The sequence below is a fragment of the Pseudopipra pipra genome, chromosome W (assembly GCF_036250125.1).
Source record: "Pseudopipra pipra isolate bDixPip1 chromosome W, bDixPip1.hap1, whole genome shotgun sequence".
Lineage (NCBI taxonomy): Eukaryota > Metazoa > Chordata > Aves > Passeriformes > Pipridae > Pseudopipra > Pseudopipra pipra.
Window position 1 is genome coordinate 25,357,353 of NC_087580.1, and position 13,806 is coordinate 25,371,158.

The 13,806-nt window shown below is 52.8% G+C and overlaps 1 pseudogene; it reads right to left on the bottom strand.

Moving 5' to 3' along the window:
* LOC135405253 (zinc finger protein 850-like) overlaps nucleotides 1-13,806 on the bottom strand; it is a 259,075-nt pseudogene that overhangs the window by 187,925 nt on the left and 57,344 nt on the right.

Genomic DNA, 13,806 nt, shown 5'->3' on the forward strand with positions numbered 1-13,806 from the left:
CCTCTCCTTTCCTGTCCATGCCCAAGGCCTGAGTGCTCTGGCAGCTCAGTCACTGTCCTGCTGTGTGTCAGGCCACAGTGGAATTGATCCATGAAGATGCACAGCATCATCACAAAGCTGAGCCAATCCTGATGAAAGATCTGAAGAGGGTTAGGGGAAACTGGGACAAAAGGGATAAGATAATTGGGGAAGGAAAGAGGAGCTTGGCCAAGAGAGACGAAAGATTTTGATGAGGTAAAAGCAGGTTCAGTTAATCCTGAGGGTGTTGAAACACTGACTGTGCAAACATTCCTGATGGACCTTTATGCACTTTGTAAACTCAAGCCCCAACACTCCCCAAAAGTGCTGCCCCTCCCATGGAAAGCAATCCACTGCTCTAATTCCAAGCCAGAAAAAGGTCAAAACCAGAACTCCAGACTCTTATTTGTACTCCAGTGCCCACCACATTCCCAAACCTGTATTACCAGTATGAAAAGCCAAGCGCTAATCCTGACCCAGCCCAAAAAGCTCTTCCCCTAATCATAAACCAGACACTGCCAGCAGAACCACAAACCTCCCAAAGTTCTGCCTAATCCCCACCCTGAGCTCTAAACCCCAAGCCCTGACCATTAAGCACCCCCACAGCCCTTGGGAGCAGGGCAAGGACCTGGAGGGCCCAGAGCAGGCCCAGGGGGTTGGCAGAGGAATGGGAGGTGACCTGGATCTGCTCAGCTCTGCACATGGCAACAGCCAGAGCTGGTGCAGAGACATCAGGGAGGGTCTAGAAATGCTGCTGGGAGGGGGGTGGGAAAGCAGGAGGGGTGTGTGCAGCCTGCAAGGCCAGAGCAGCAGCAGGGCCAGGGCAGGACAGCCTGCAGGAGAGATGGCCAAGGGCTCTGGCAGGGCTGCAAGGCCCAAAGGCACCCAGGCCTTTGTCCCCTTGCCTCTGGCAGCTGCCTCTGCCACTCAGGCCACCACAAGCAACTTTCCTGGCAGGTTCTGCCCTTGGTTTCTGCCTCGCCCCTCCCTCAGGAGCCTGGCAGGGGTTGCCCAGTTTTGGCCTTTGTTGTTCCTCCCCCTCCCATCCCAGTGCCCCCAAACAGCCCTGAGCCAGCCGGGAGGGACAGGATCTGCTGGGCCAGGGCCTGGGGCTCAGGCCTTGGCCTTTGTGCTCCACAAAACCAAGGCAGGCTTTGCTCAGCATTGCAGGGGCCTGCCCAGAGCCTTTGTCTGCCTGCACTCCTGGCCTCCAAGGAGCTGCTCCAAGGAGTCCCTGGGGAGGCTTTGTCAGGGCCTGCCCTCAGTGGGGCCCAGCAATGCTTCAAGGCACTTAGAGTTGGGCTTCTGACTTCTTCAGCAGCTGCTTCAATCTTCTCTCAGTACCTCAGGATCATGGGCTGGGCTGCAAACACACCGTGGGGCTCATTAAAATGCAGAAATCCCTCAGGATCTCTTTGTCTTCCTTTAATTGTCTTCAAGGCAATTTCAAAACAAGTCTTCAAAGTTTGTACTTTTTTTTGAAATCAAAGAATGGATATATTTTAGTTCAGAGGAGAGGTGATAGAGGTGTTCTCCAAGTGATCTTGATGCTGAGTGTCTCCTCAGGAGATCCACACTGACCCTGGATGATCAACCTTGCTCCTCACCCCCCAACCTCACCAGTTCTGACATGGCCCATCTTGGACTGACAGCTGATGCAACTCCAAACACAGTGTGGGACCATTAAAACACAGGAAAACAAATTATTTCTCTTCCTTTAATTGTCTTCAAGTCATCAAGAGTCCTACTCCTACAGCTAATTGGAGTTGTTCTGTAGTTTAGCTAAGGAGGAAAATTTTAAAGTGGATGCCACGAAAAAAATATATATTTTTATGAAAGGGAATAATTTACACAGAGCCTTGGGATGCAAGAGGGTCAGGGTGCAAAGGATTTGTATCCAAAGACAAGGGGGCAAAAGAGATTAGTAGCACTTAATCATTGACCAATTGAACAGTAATCAAGTGATTCAATAGCATTTGCTACAATTTTAACAGTGACTGAATTATAGATTCCCTATTACAACATTCACCCCACAGTCAATTCACACCCACACCCAGGCAGAGATGTGTGGACACATCAATAGCTGGGTGTGGAAAGGTCCCTCTCCCAAATTCTCCTTGTTGTCAGGGAAACACTCCCACAAATCCCTTTGTGTTTCCCAACAGACAAGGGTCACAGCTGGAGGAGTGTTTGTGGAGGAGGATCAGAATTGTCCTGGGCACCAGGGAGGGTCTTTGGAGTGTTGCAAACTGGAGGGTTCCCGAGCTGGGAGAGGCTGCCAGAGGTGTCCCACTGAGAGGGAGGTGCTGGGGAGCTGCCAGGGCCTCCCTCAGCCCCGCTGGTTGTGGGCTCCCAAGGGGACTGGCTTTAGTTATCTGCTGAATTTCCATCCTGGTGTCAGGAATGACTGGAGTTTGCAAACTATTTGGGAATTGTATCCAACCTGTTCCATTTGGGTTCTGATTCAGTCAGGGAATGTTCCAAGGCTTTCATGGGATGACTGATTATCCTGTGTTCCCCAGCTCTTACACCCATCCAAATCAGATGGATGGTTTATTGACAATGTGTCCCGAGGGGCGGCACCTCCGATGCCATAGAAACCCCTGCCCCTGGATTAGGAAACCTTTGGAATTCAGGAGGTGTTCCAGTGGAGCATGAAAATGAACAGCAATTTTCCTAAAGCCCAGACCCCAGCAGAACAAAGCCAGGCCCCCTCAGTGTCAGAGCAAAGGTCCCCCATCCCTGTGTCCCTGTGGCCGCTGAGGCGGCAGCGCAGGCCCGAGGCGGTGCCGGGTCCCGGTGCAGCCGGGGCAGAGCGGCGGCTGCGCGAGCGGCAACCCCGGCGGTGAGTGCGGCAGCCCCGTGGGAGCGGCGGCTCCGGGCACAGACGCCGGCGGCAGCCGCTGTGGCTCCTGGAACCGAGTGGCCATTGGGACACTGCAGGGCCTCCTGGAATCCAGGGGCCGGTGGGACACGGGGGAGCCTCTTGGAGCCAAGGGAACCCTGGGATGTTTTGGAACATCCTGGAATCAAGGGGCCATTGTGACACTGCAGGGCCTCATGGAACCAAAGGAGGTCTCAGAATTTTTGCAACCTCATGGAATCAAGGGGCCATTTCTGGCAGGATGCTCTGCTCTGACAATACCTAAACAATGGTCAGAGAATGCAAACAATGCACACTGTGATGAGTTACTGCTGCTGTCAAGGTGCTGTTTTTAATGTTGAATTATTCTAAACCCAAAATGGTTCCTGAAACTTCAAACACACATCCTGCTTTCTGAAGCAGGATTTGACCTATAAACTGCTCCCTGGCCTGCAAATATGTCTGGGAGTCAAACCCTTGATAACTATAAAAGCCCCGTCTTAACTTTGATGTGTCAGATTCTTCCACAGACTTCCTTGAAGTGTGTAGAGCTTCTGCCATGAAGCAGGGACAGCTCTTCATGGTCACTCCCCAGGGGTTAAGTGAAAGAGAGAGAACTACCCCCTGTTGTTATGGGGTGAGTTACCTCAATCTCTCCTTCAGGATTGTTTCTTTTTGCTGGCTTTGATCCAATTGCTTTATTAGAATGACTTTGATAGACTGCACTGTCCTATCTTACACTATACTGCTAGGAGGTTTTGGCTTTTATACTGTGCAGGAAATAATTCTGTAAATTTAAGGTATTTCATCTATTCATTTCTCTGATCAATTGTCTGTTTATTTGTCATAATAAACAATTCATTTTATCGAAATATTTCTGATTTGCCATCACTAAAACCTGCAAGACAAAGTGATTGAATCACACCTCTATAATTCCTTCATACTAAACCAAACTCTGAGCCTGAGATTGGATCCAGCCGAACCCAGGCTCCTCTCTAAGAAGGAATTTAGAAAGCAAGGGGATCCTTTGTGCACCTCGTAGCTCAACGAGACGGCTTCTGCCATCAACTTTGTCTAAGCCTTCCCCCCCCCCAGCCCCAAGCCGTGACACATGGGCATGTCTTGTGCATGCAGTGCAAACATGGACTCCTGAGCTGGTCATTTGCTGTCCTTCCTTGGAGGGAAGAACAAGCCCAATGGCCTGGGGTGAGAGGCCAGTGCTGGGAGCGGCGCTGGCTGTGCCAGGGCACTGCTGGGTGCCCCCACCCTGAGCACTCCCACCCTTGTGCTGGTCACTGCTGTTTTCCTCTGCAGGGCGTTGCTTTGGGCACATCCTGGAGAGCAAAGTGGAAAGCAGATGGAAGCTTTGAGGCCCTGGCCTGAGGAGATGCCCCTGCAGGATGGCAGTGCTGCTGCAGAGGTCAGCTCTGTGCCAGCAGTGCCCGTGGCTGTCCCTGCCTGCAGTCCCTGGACAGTCCTGCAGCAGGACTGGGACCGACTGCCAGAGCACTGAGGCCTCCAACAACACAGGGCTCTGCAGGACAGTGTGGAAGGGAAGGGAGAGGTGGCCAGGCAGGAGAAGGGCTGCTGCTCCCTGGCAGTGCTGCTCTGCTGGGACTGTTTTCTGGCCCAGCTCTGCACAGAGGCCCCAACCCTGCAGCTGCAGAGAAGTCAGAGAGGAAAGATGTCAGGCAAACAAGTCAATGCAGAGTTCTTTATTTGGTTGAAGAACACAGTGAATACAATTCTCAATTTGTACAGCCTGTGGGCCAGGCTAGAAAGGCAAACACTGAATTAAAAATGGTGTATATATATAAAGATATAAATAGATATCCTTATAGATATATTTACAGATAAACAGATTTTTTGGTGTGAAGAAATTCTCACAAGAATAACACTCCTATCAGGAGAAAAAAATCAAAGAAGACATGGTGGGCCTTCAATGAAGTCCATAACAAGATTGGCTTTTAATGAGGTACATAACATGCATTAGAAGGCGAGTTTATTGCTTCTGAAAAACACCCAGTTGTCAGTTTCCTCAGAGCATCCTTGAGCTCCTGGTTCCTCAGGCTGTAGATGAGGGGGTTCAGTACTGGAGGTACCACTGAGTACAGAACTGACACCACTAGATCAACGGATGGGGAGGAGGTGGAAGGGGGCTTCAGGTAGACAAAGAATGAGGTGGTAATAAACAGAGAGACCACGGCCAGGTGAGGGAGGCACGTGGAAAAGGCTTTGTGCCGTCCCTTCTCAGAGGGGATCCTCAGCACAGCCTTGAAGATCTGCACATAGGAGAAAACAATGAAAATTAAACAACCAAACATTAAACAGGCAATAACCACAGTGAGCACAATTTCCCTGCGGTAGCCTGAGTATGAGCAGGAGAGCTTGAGGATGTGTGGGATTTCACAGAAGAACCGGCCCAGGGCATTGCCCTGGCACAGGGGCAGGGAAAATGTATTGGCTGTGAGCAGCAGAGCAGTGAGAAAGCCAGTGGCCCAGGCAGCTGCTGCCATGTGGGCACAAGCTCTGCTGCCCAGGAGGGTCCCGTAGTGCAGGGGTTTGCAGATGGCAACGTAGCGGTCGTAGCACATGATGGTGAGGAGGAAATACTCTGCGTCAAGAAAGAAGACAAGCAGAAAGGCCTGGGCAACACATCCCATATAAGAGATGGTTGTGGTGTCCCGGAGAGAATTGTGCATGGCTTTGGGGACAGTGGTGCAGATGCAGCCCAGGTCTGTGAGGGAGAGGTTGAGCAGGAAGAAGCCCATGGGGGTGTGCAGGTGGTGGTCACAGGCTATGGCGCTGAGGATGAGGGCGTTGGCCAGGAGGGCAGCCAGGGAGATGGCCAGGAAGAGCCAGAAGTGCAGGAGCTGCAGCTCCCGCCTGTCTGCGAATGCCAGGAGGAGGAACTGGGTAAAGGAGCTGCTGTTGGACATTTTCTCCTTCCCCAGGGTATTTTGATCTGTTGAGGAGGAAAAGTCACTGCTGAGTTACACCAGGCTTCTGCAGCCAAACATTAAACATCTCACAGCCACCCCACTCTCAGGCTCTCTCTCCTCACTCACACCTCCCTGCAGCTCCCTCCCCTGAGCTCTGGCTTTTGCTGGCTGAGGGGACCACTGGAATCAGTAACTCTATGATGGGCTCCCAAAGACTCCTTCTTGCTCTGCTCTGAGAGGGAACTTGGAATGCAGGGTGATCTCAAATTAAATGTACTCGTGATACATCAAAGAGCTTCTCAGCTTTGCTCTTTGCAATTTGCCCAAATGAAGGACTGAGCTGAGGGAATTCTTTGTATTTGTTCACCCAGTTGCACCTGCCACTCTTATGAGTGGTTGTGGAGGTTTGAAATCCCTGACATTTCTATTGCACTGCAGGTCATGTCTTGTGGGTTCTGAGGGGCACAGGGTCGGTCCCTTAGTGCAGAGAGAAGAGCTGCTCTGCCCATCAGTGCTGGGCTCAGCTGCCCTGTGCTGGCAGCTTGGAGCTGGAGGAGCATCACACTCAACTGTTCCCCTCCAAAGAAACTGCACATAAATCCAGGGATCCATGTCCAAAGAACAGATTGACACACTCCTCACCTTTTCATCTCTCCCCTCCCAGACTCAGACACAAAACACTCATTGCAGCTGCCCAGAGCATTTCCATGGATTTAGCACTGAGGACTTTTCTCCATGGGGATCCTGTGCAGCACAGAGATCCTATGGCAGAGCTGTGCCCTTCTGGAGGGCACCTGCAGCCCTGCAGGACACCCAGGCAAACAGCTGAAGACCCTGAAGGTGCCTGGAGGGCACTTGGGCACTTGGCTCCCACAGACACATCCCCACAGCAGCACCCAAAGGTTTGTGTCTGGACAGGAATCTGCCCCCCCAAACCCCACAGTGGCTCAGAAAACCCAGTGGTGAGAACAAGGAGAGCCCAGGCAGCAGGGGATGGCAGTGAAATGCCACAGTGCTGCTGCCAAGGGAGGAGGGACACAGAGAGACAGCTGGAAATCAGGGCCTTGTCCCTGCCTGGGCTCTGGCTGCTGCAGGGCAATGCACAGCCCAGCCCCCGTGGGCCTGAGGGCACAGGCTCTGCTTAGGCTGGGAAAGGAGCCCAGGCAGGAGCTGCTCAGGGAAGGGGTCTGTGCCACAGGGACAGCAGGGAGGGGCCCCCATCCCCCTGCCCAGCCCTTGTGGCAGCAGCTGCCTCTCCCTGCCTGCCTGTCTCTGGGTGAGGAGCTGTTCCTGCCAGCAGCCCCTGCCTGTGCCCAGCTCAGCTCCCTGCCAGTGCTGCCAGAGCCATCCCCAGCCCAGTGCCCAGGGGCAGCTGTGCCTGGGCAGAGGCTGCAGAGCAGATCCCAGACAGCCTGAGGTGGCTGGGAAGGGGGAGGTGTTCTGGGGGGATGTGCTTCCTGAGAAGGGCCCCTAGAAATGGCAGGAGGTGGAGCTGAAGGTGTGAGGAGCCCTGAGCCTGCAGCTGAAGGGCCCTGCCCAGCCCTGCCCTGCCCTGAGGGGTCACTCCTTCCACCCACCCCTTCTCCCCCAGCCCCGTGGCAGCTCCTTGGCCGGGCTGAGAGCTGCCCCTGGCAGGCAGCAGAGTCCCAGCCCCAGCACACAGAGCCCTGGGGGCAGGACCCTGCTCTGCACCACAGCCCTGGGCACCCCTGGCCGCACCCCCACCTTCCCACCCCACAGCCAGCCCTGGCACAGGGAACCTTCTGGCCCTGGGCCTCTGAGGGGGCAGCAGCAAGTCCTGCTCTGCAGCAGCTTCTCCTGCTGCACCCCAGCAAATCCAGCAGAGCCATCCTGGCAGCTCCTGCCACTGCTGCCATTTGGCAGCTGGGAGAGGCACTTGCAGGAACTCACCTGCACTGCTCTGCAGCCACAGCCTGACCGTGGCAAAGGACTGGCAAGGTTCCTGCCCTGAGCAGCTCTGCCCTGTCCTCCCACCCCAGGATCCCTTGAACCTCCTGCTCCCTTCTCCTCTCTGCCCTTGCTGCCTGCAGCTCCTGCCCTGCTCTGCCATATGGCCACTTCCCCTGCACTGCAGCAACTGGGAGAGTCCTGCTGAAAGATCACGGAAGCTATGGGATGTGGCAGCTTTAGGAGATGCCTCCAGGAAGGCAAGTTGAACTTTCCCACAGCCAGAGAATTCTTTGTTCAAATCCTGAGAAGGTTTCTCCTGTAGTGAGAGCTCAGTCACCTCCCAGCCCAAGCTGCCTCTCATCTCTGTCCTTTCTCTCCTGTGCCCTGGGTGCTGCAGGCAGTGCCTTCAGCCCTGCTGGGCTGTGCAGAGGAGCAGCTCACCAGCAGAGCTGTCTCTTTGAAGCTCTTCTTGCTTGCCAGGAGCTCCCTGTGTGCCAGGAGCCCGGCCCAGCTCAGCAGCACAGCAACAGCCCCAGGCATTTCATGACCCTCGGGGGATGTTGATGTTGTTTACATGAGACTCAGTCCCTGAGAGTGAGTTCAAACAACTTCTCAAGAAGTCAAAGTGAGATGAAAACACTAAAGTTTCTTGTAGTGCTAATGAGTCTCACTGTGGGACACAACTGAGAATGTGTCCCCAGGTTCCAGTTAGAGCAGAAATCTGCAGACAGTGATGACAAGGATGGACAAGCAAGGGAAAGGTGGCTCTGATGCTGCAGAAACCTTGACTTGTTTCCTTAATCCAACAGGCCAAGGCCTGACCCTCAGCCCCTGGGAAGGCAGATGCTGTCCCTGCCTCATTCCTCAGGGCTCCTCCTGGGGCACTGGGATGTGGGATGTGCAATGCCAAGGGCAGGACCATGGGGTGGCACCTGCCAGGCTGCTGAGCAGGGACAAGGAGGCCAGGAGGCCCCAGGGCTGCAAGGGCCACTCCCCTCCTCCTGGCATCAGGGGCACAGACAGCAGCCATGGCCAAAGGCCTGCAGAAGGTGGCTCTGTCAGGGCCTTTCAGCTTCTCCCCCTCCCTGTCTCCTCTCCAGCCCAGGCTGTCCTACGGTGTCCATGCCCTGCCCCTTTCCCTGCAGGCTGTCGTCATCCCCCCGGCTGCCCCACCTGGCTGGCACCTTCCTGCACTGACATCTCTGCATCCTCCCTGGTTCTTCCTGCACACACAAAGCCTTGGGCTCATCCAGACTCCTCCTGGGTGACGTGTTCCAGCCCAGTGTTTTCCATGGAGTGAAATTTCTTTTTCCTCATGTCCACTCGGGACCTCCCCAGCTGCACTTGGCATTAATTCTTTCTTTCTCATGCTCTTTTCTGCTCTGACAAAAGGATCCACCATCTCTAACTCCTCCCTTCAAGCCCTCTCAGGGCTGTCCTGTGCTGTCCTCAGTCTCCACACCATTGAGGCCACAGCTCCTTAGCCCCTCTCTAGTGCTCATGTTCTTGAGACATTTAAACCCCATCTTGGGAGATTTCTGGACACTCACTAATGTTTTTGCAGATGAAAATATCATGCTCATAGTCTAAGGAAATCACAGTTGCCATGACAACCAGCATGCATTCTCATTGCTATGGTAAGTTACCATGGTAAATAGAATACATTCCCATTGCCACAGTCAGTTACCATGGCAACCGTAATACATGATCATTGCTATGGTTGGTTACCATGGCAACCATAATACATTCCCATTGCTACAGTCAATTACTGTGGCAAACAGCATACTTCCCACTGCTACAGTCAGTTTCCATTGCAACCATAATACTTCCCACTGGTACAGTCAGTTACTATGGCAACCAGCATACATTCCAATTGCTATGGTCAGTGACCATGGCAACCATCACACATTCCCATTGCTACGGTGAGTTACCATGGAAACCATCATACAGTCGCATTGATACGGTCGGTTACCATGGCAACCATCATACATTCCCACTGCTATGGTCAGTTACCATGGCAAAAAGCATATATTCTCATTGCCACGGTCAGTTACCACAGCAACTACCATACATTCCCATTGCTAAGGTCAGTTACCATGGCAACCATCAGACATTCCCATTCCTACAATCAGTTACCGTGGCGACAATCATACTTTCCCACTGGTATGGTTGGTTACCATGGTAACCAGCATACATTCTCATTGCCATGGTAAGTTACCACAGCAACCATCATACATTCCCATTGGTAGAGTCAGTTACCACGGTAACCATCATACAGTCCCTTTTCTACAGTCAGTTACTACAGCCAACCATCATACTTCACACTGGTACAATCGGTTACCATGGCAACCGTCACACATTCCCATTGCTATGGTCAGTTATCATGACAAACATCACACATTCCCACTGCTACACACAGCTACCATGGCAACCATCACACATTCCCATTGCTATGGTCAGTTACCATGGCAACCATCACACATTCCCATTGCTATGGTCAGTTACCATGGCAAACATCATACATTCCCGTTACCACAGTCAGTTACCATGGCAACTAACATACTTCCCACTGCTACAGTCAGTTACCATGGCAATCGGCATACATTACAATTGCCACGGTCGTTACCATGGCAACCATCACACATTCCCATTGCTATGGTCGGTTACCATGGCAACATCATACATCTCCGTCACTACGCCGAGTTACCATGGCAACCAGCATGCATTCCCATTGCTATGGTCGGTTACCATGGCAACCAGCATACATTTCCATTGTTACAGTCAGGTACCATGGCAAACATCAGACATTTCCATTGTTATTGGCAGTTACCATGGCAACCAGCATACATTTCCGTTGTTACAGTCAGTTATCATGGCAATCATCATACTTCCCATAGCTGTGGTCAGTTACTATGGCAACCAACATACATTCTCATTCCCACAGTCAGTTATCATAAGAACCACCATACATTCCCATTGCTACAGTAGGTTACCATGGCAACCATCATACATTGTCATTGCTATGGTCAGTTACCATGGAAACCATCATAGAATCACATTGCTATGATTGTTTACCATGGCAACTAACATACATTCCCGTTGCTACAGTCAGTTACCATGGCAAACAACATAATTCCCACTGGTACAGTCCGTTACCATGGTAACCACAATACATTGTCATTTCTATGGTCAGTTACTGTGGCAACCATCATATATTCCCATTGCTACAGTCAGTTACCATGGCAAACATCATACTTCCAGTTGCTACAGTCAGTTACCATGGTAACCATCATACATTCCCATTGCTACGGTCGGTTACCACGGCAAGCATCAATAATTTCCGTTGCTACAGTCACCATGGCAACCATCACACATTTCCATTCCTATGGTTTGTTACCATGGCAACCATCATAGATTCGCATTGCTATGCTCGATTACCATGGCAACCATCATAAAGTCACATTCCTATGGTCAGTTACCATGGCAACAAGCATACATTGCGGTTGCTACAGTCAGTTACCATGGCAACCAGCATACATTCCCATTGCTACAGCCAGTTACCACAGGAACCATCATACTTCTCACTGGTACAGTCGGTTACCATGGCAAGCATCATACATTCTCATTGCTACTATCAGTTACCATGGGAACCATCATACCTCTCACTGGTACAGTCAAATACCATGGCAACCATCATAAATTGCTGTTCCCATGGTCAGTTACAATGGCAACCATCATACATTCCCATTACTATGGTCGGTTACCATAGCAACCAGCATACATTTCTGTTGTTACACTCAGTTACCATGGCAACCATCAGACATTTCCATTGCTATGGGCAGTTACTATGGTAACCTCTTGATTCCTCTTGGACAGAAGCAGATGCAGATGAGCCTCCCTGTTGTCCACCAACCTGCCAGCTGTGCTCTAAAGGCCTGTGTCCCAAGGGGTGTCTTCACCAAGACCCTGCACAAACCTCTGGGACTCTTTGCATCCTGTCGTGGTGCCTTTCCAGTGAATTCCAGGGTTATCAAAGACAACTGGAATGGGCTCTTTGTCTCACTCCACAAGGTCACCCAAACCACTCTCTCCTCTGACCCTCACCCACAAAAGTTCACCCAATTTCTTCATCTCCTACACCATCTTCACAGGTCCAAGAAGCTCCTTCCCACTGAGGACACCTCTCTCCTGCTCTTTCTCGCCTGTGTCTCCTTGGCCTTCTCTCCCAACCCATCACAGCCCTGCAACCTGGGAACTGTCTCAGCAGGCCTGGGCTGTTATTGCCTGCAAGTGGAATGCAGAGAGACTTGGGGCTGCAGCTCCTCCTGCCTGTGCCCCACATGCAGGGCATTGGGGCCTGTCTGGCTGCAGCCCCTCAGCGGGGGCACCGGGGTAAGAACAGACTTGCAGTGGGGAAAGCTGCTCTGAAAGCCCCGAGAGCTGGGCTGTGCAGAGGCTTTGCTGACAATGGCCTTGGGGGTGGATGTGCTGGGACTCAGGCCCAGGGGGAAAATCACAGACCTGATCCCTGAGGAGATCAGCACATGCTGCTGAAATGCGGGGGGAGAGAAGAGCAGCAGAGGGAGGAAACAAGTGTGGACAGCCTGGGCTGATGTGCTTTGGACTCGTGCCTGGCCCGGCCTTGGCTGGGCAGAGAAGGGACAGCCTTTGTGTCCCTGCAGGGCTGGGATTCACTCCCTGCCCCAAAGGCACCCAGTGTGTCTGAGAAGCCCTGGGTGGTGCCTGTCCCACAACTGCTGGAAATGGGGACGGGCTTCCTGCACAGGCCCTGTGCTGTCCATGGCAGCTGCTGCACTTGTGCTGCAGAGCCCTGGCACCTCCCCTGGCACTACAGGCCCCTCTTTGGCTGTTCAATCCAGGCTCTGCTGCCCTGAATTAGGTTCAGCATCGAAGGGATATCCAGGAGACAACTGCCATTGTACTCTGAGGACATGTAGAAAATACCCTGATAAAGAACAAGAGAGAGACCTCTCTCCCTGTGCCACCTGACTCCATTTGGTCACCTGAACACCTCTAGGGACTGCCCTGGACAGAAGGAACAGTGACAGGTTCCCCTGTCCTACATGTGGGCACCTTCTGCCACTGAAGTTGGCCAAAGCAATGTCCCAGCAGCCTCCAAGAAGATCCCACAGCTGCTGCCCTGTCCCTAGGAACTGCTCCATTGGAGCCTGCAGTTCCCAGCAGGAATCTCGGTCACCTCTGGCCCCTCAGAAGGAACCAGGGCTTTGTGTCCCAGCAGGTCACTCCTGGCTTTGGTCTTCATTCATTCCCATGGAAGCTGGGACAAGGAGTCACCTGCAGGGGCCTGTTTTGGGCCCACTGAAGTGGGGCAGGAGGAATCCCTGCCCATGGGGGTTGTGGAGGGAGCTGAGTGTCCTTCTGGCCCCAGGTCTGCAGAGCCACAGTGAGACACCTCTGTTGACTCAGCTGAGTCCCTTCCCTCAGTGCAGGTGAAGGAGATCCCTCCTGGGCACTGTCTGGGTTTCCTGTCTAATGATGGGACATGAAAAGGGGACTCTTGAACTCTGTGTGTGTTTGGAGAAATGACCCTTCTAAAAGAAGTGTCTGTGCCCAGCTAAGAGAATGAACATCATTATTTCCTTCAGCTGTGTGGCAGCAGATTCCCCTGGAGCCCCAGGGACAGCTGGAGGGAGCCCAGAGGGGCAGAGAAAGGGCTGCCTGGGGCTGTTGCTGTGCTGCTGAGCTGGGCCGGGCTCCTGGCACACAGGGAGCTCCTGGCAAGCAAGAAGAGCTTCAAAGAGACAGCTCTGCTGGTGAGCAGCTCCTCTGCACAGCCCAGCAGGGCTGAGGGCACTGCCTGCAGCACCCAGGGCACAGGAGAGAAGGCAGAGAGATGAGAGGCAGCCTAGGCTGGGAGGTGACTGAGCTCTCACTACACGAGAAACCTTCCCAGGATTTGAAGGAAGAATTCTCTGGCTGTAGGAAAGTTCAACTTGCCTTCCTGGAGGCATCTCCTAAAGCTGCCACATCCCACAGCTTCTAGGATCTTTCAGCAGGACTCTCCCAGTTGCTGCAGTGCAGGGGAAGTGG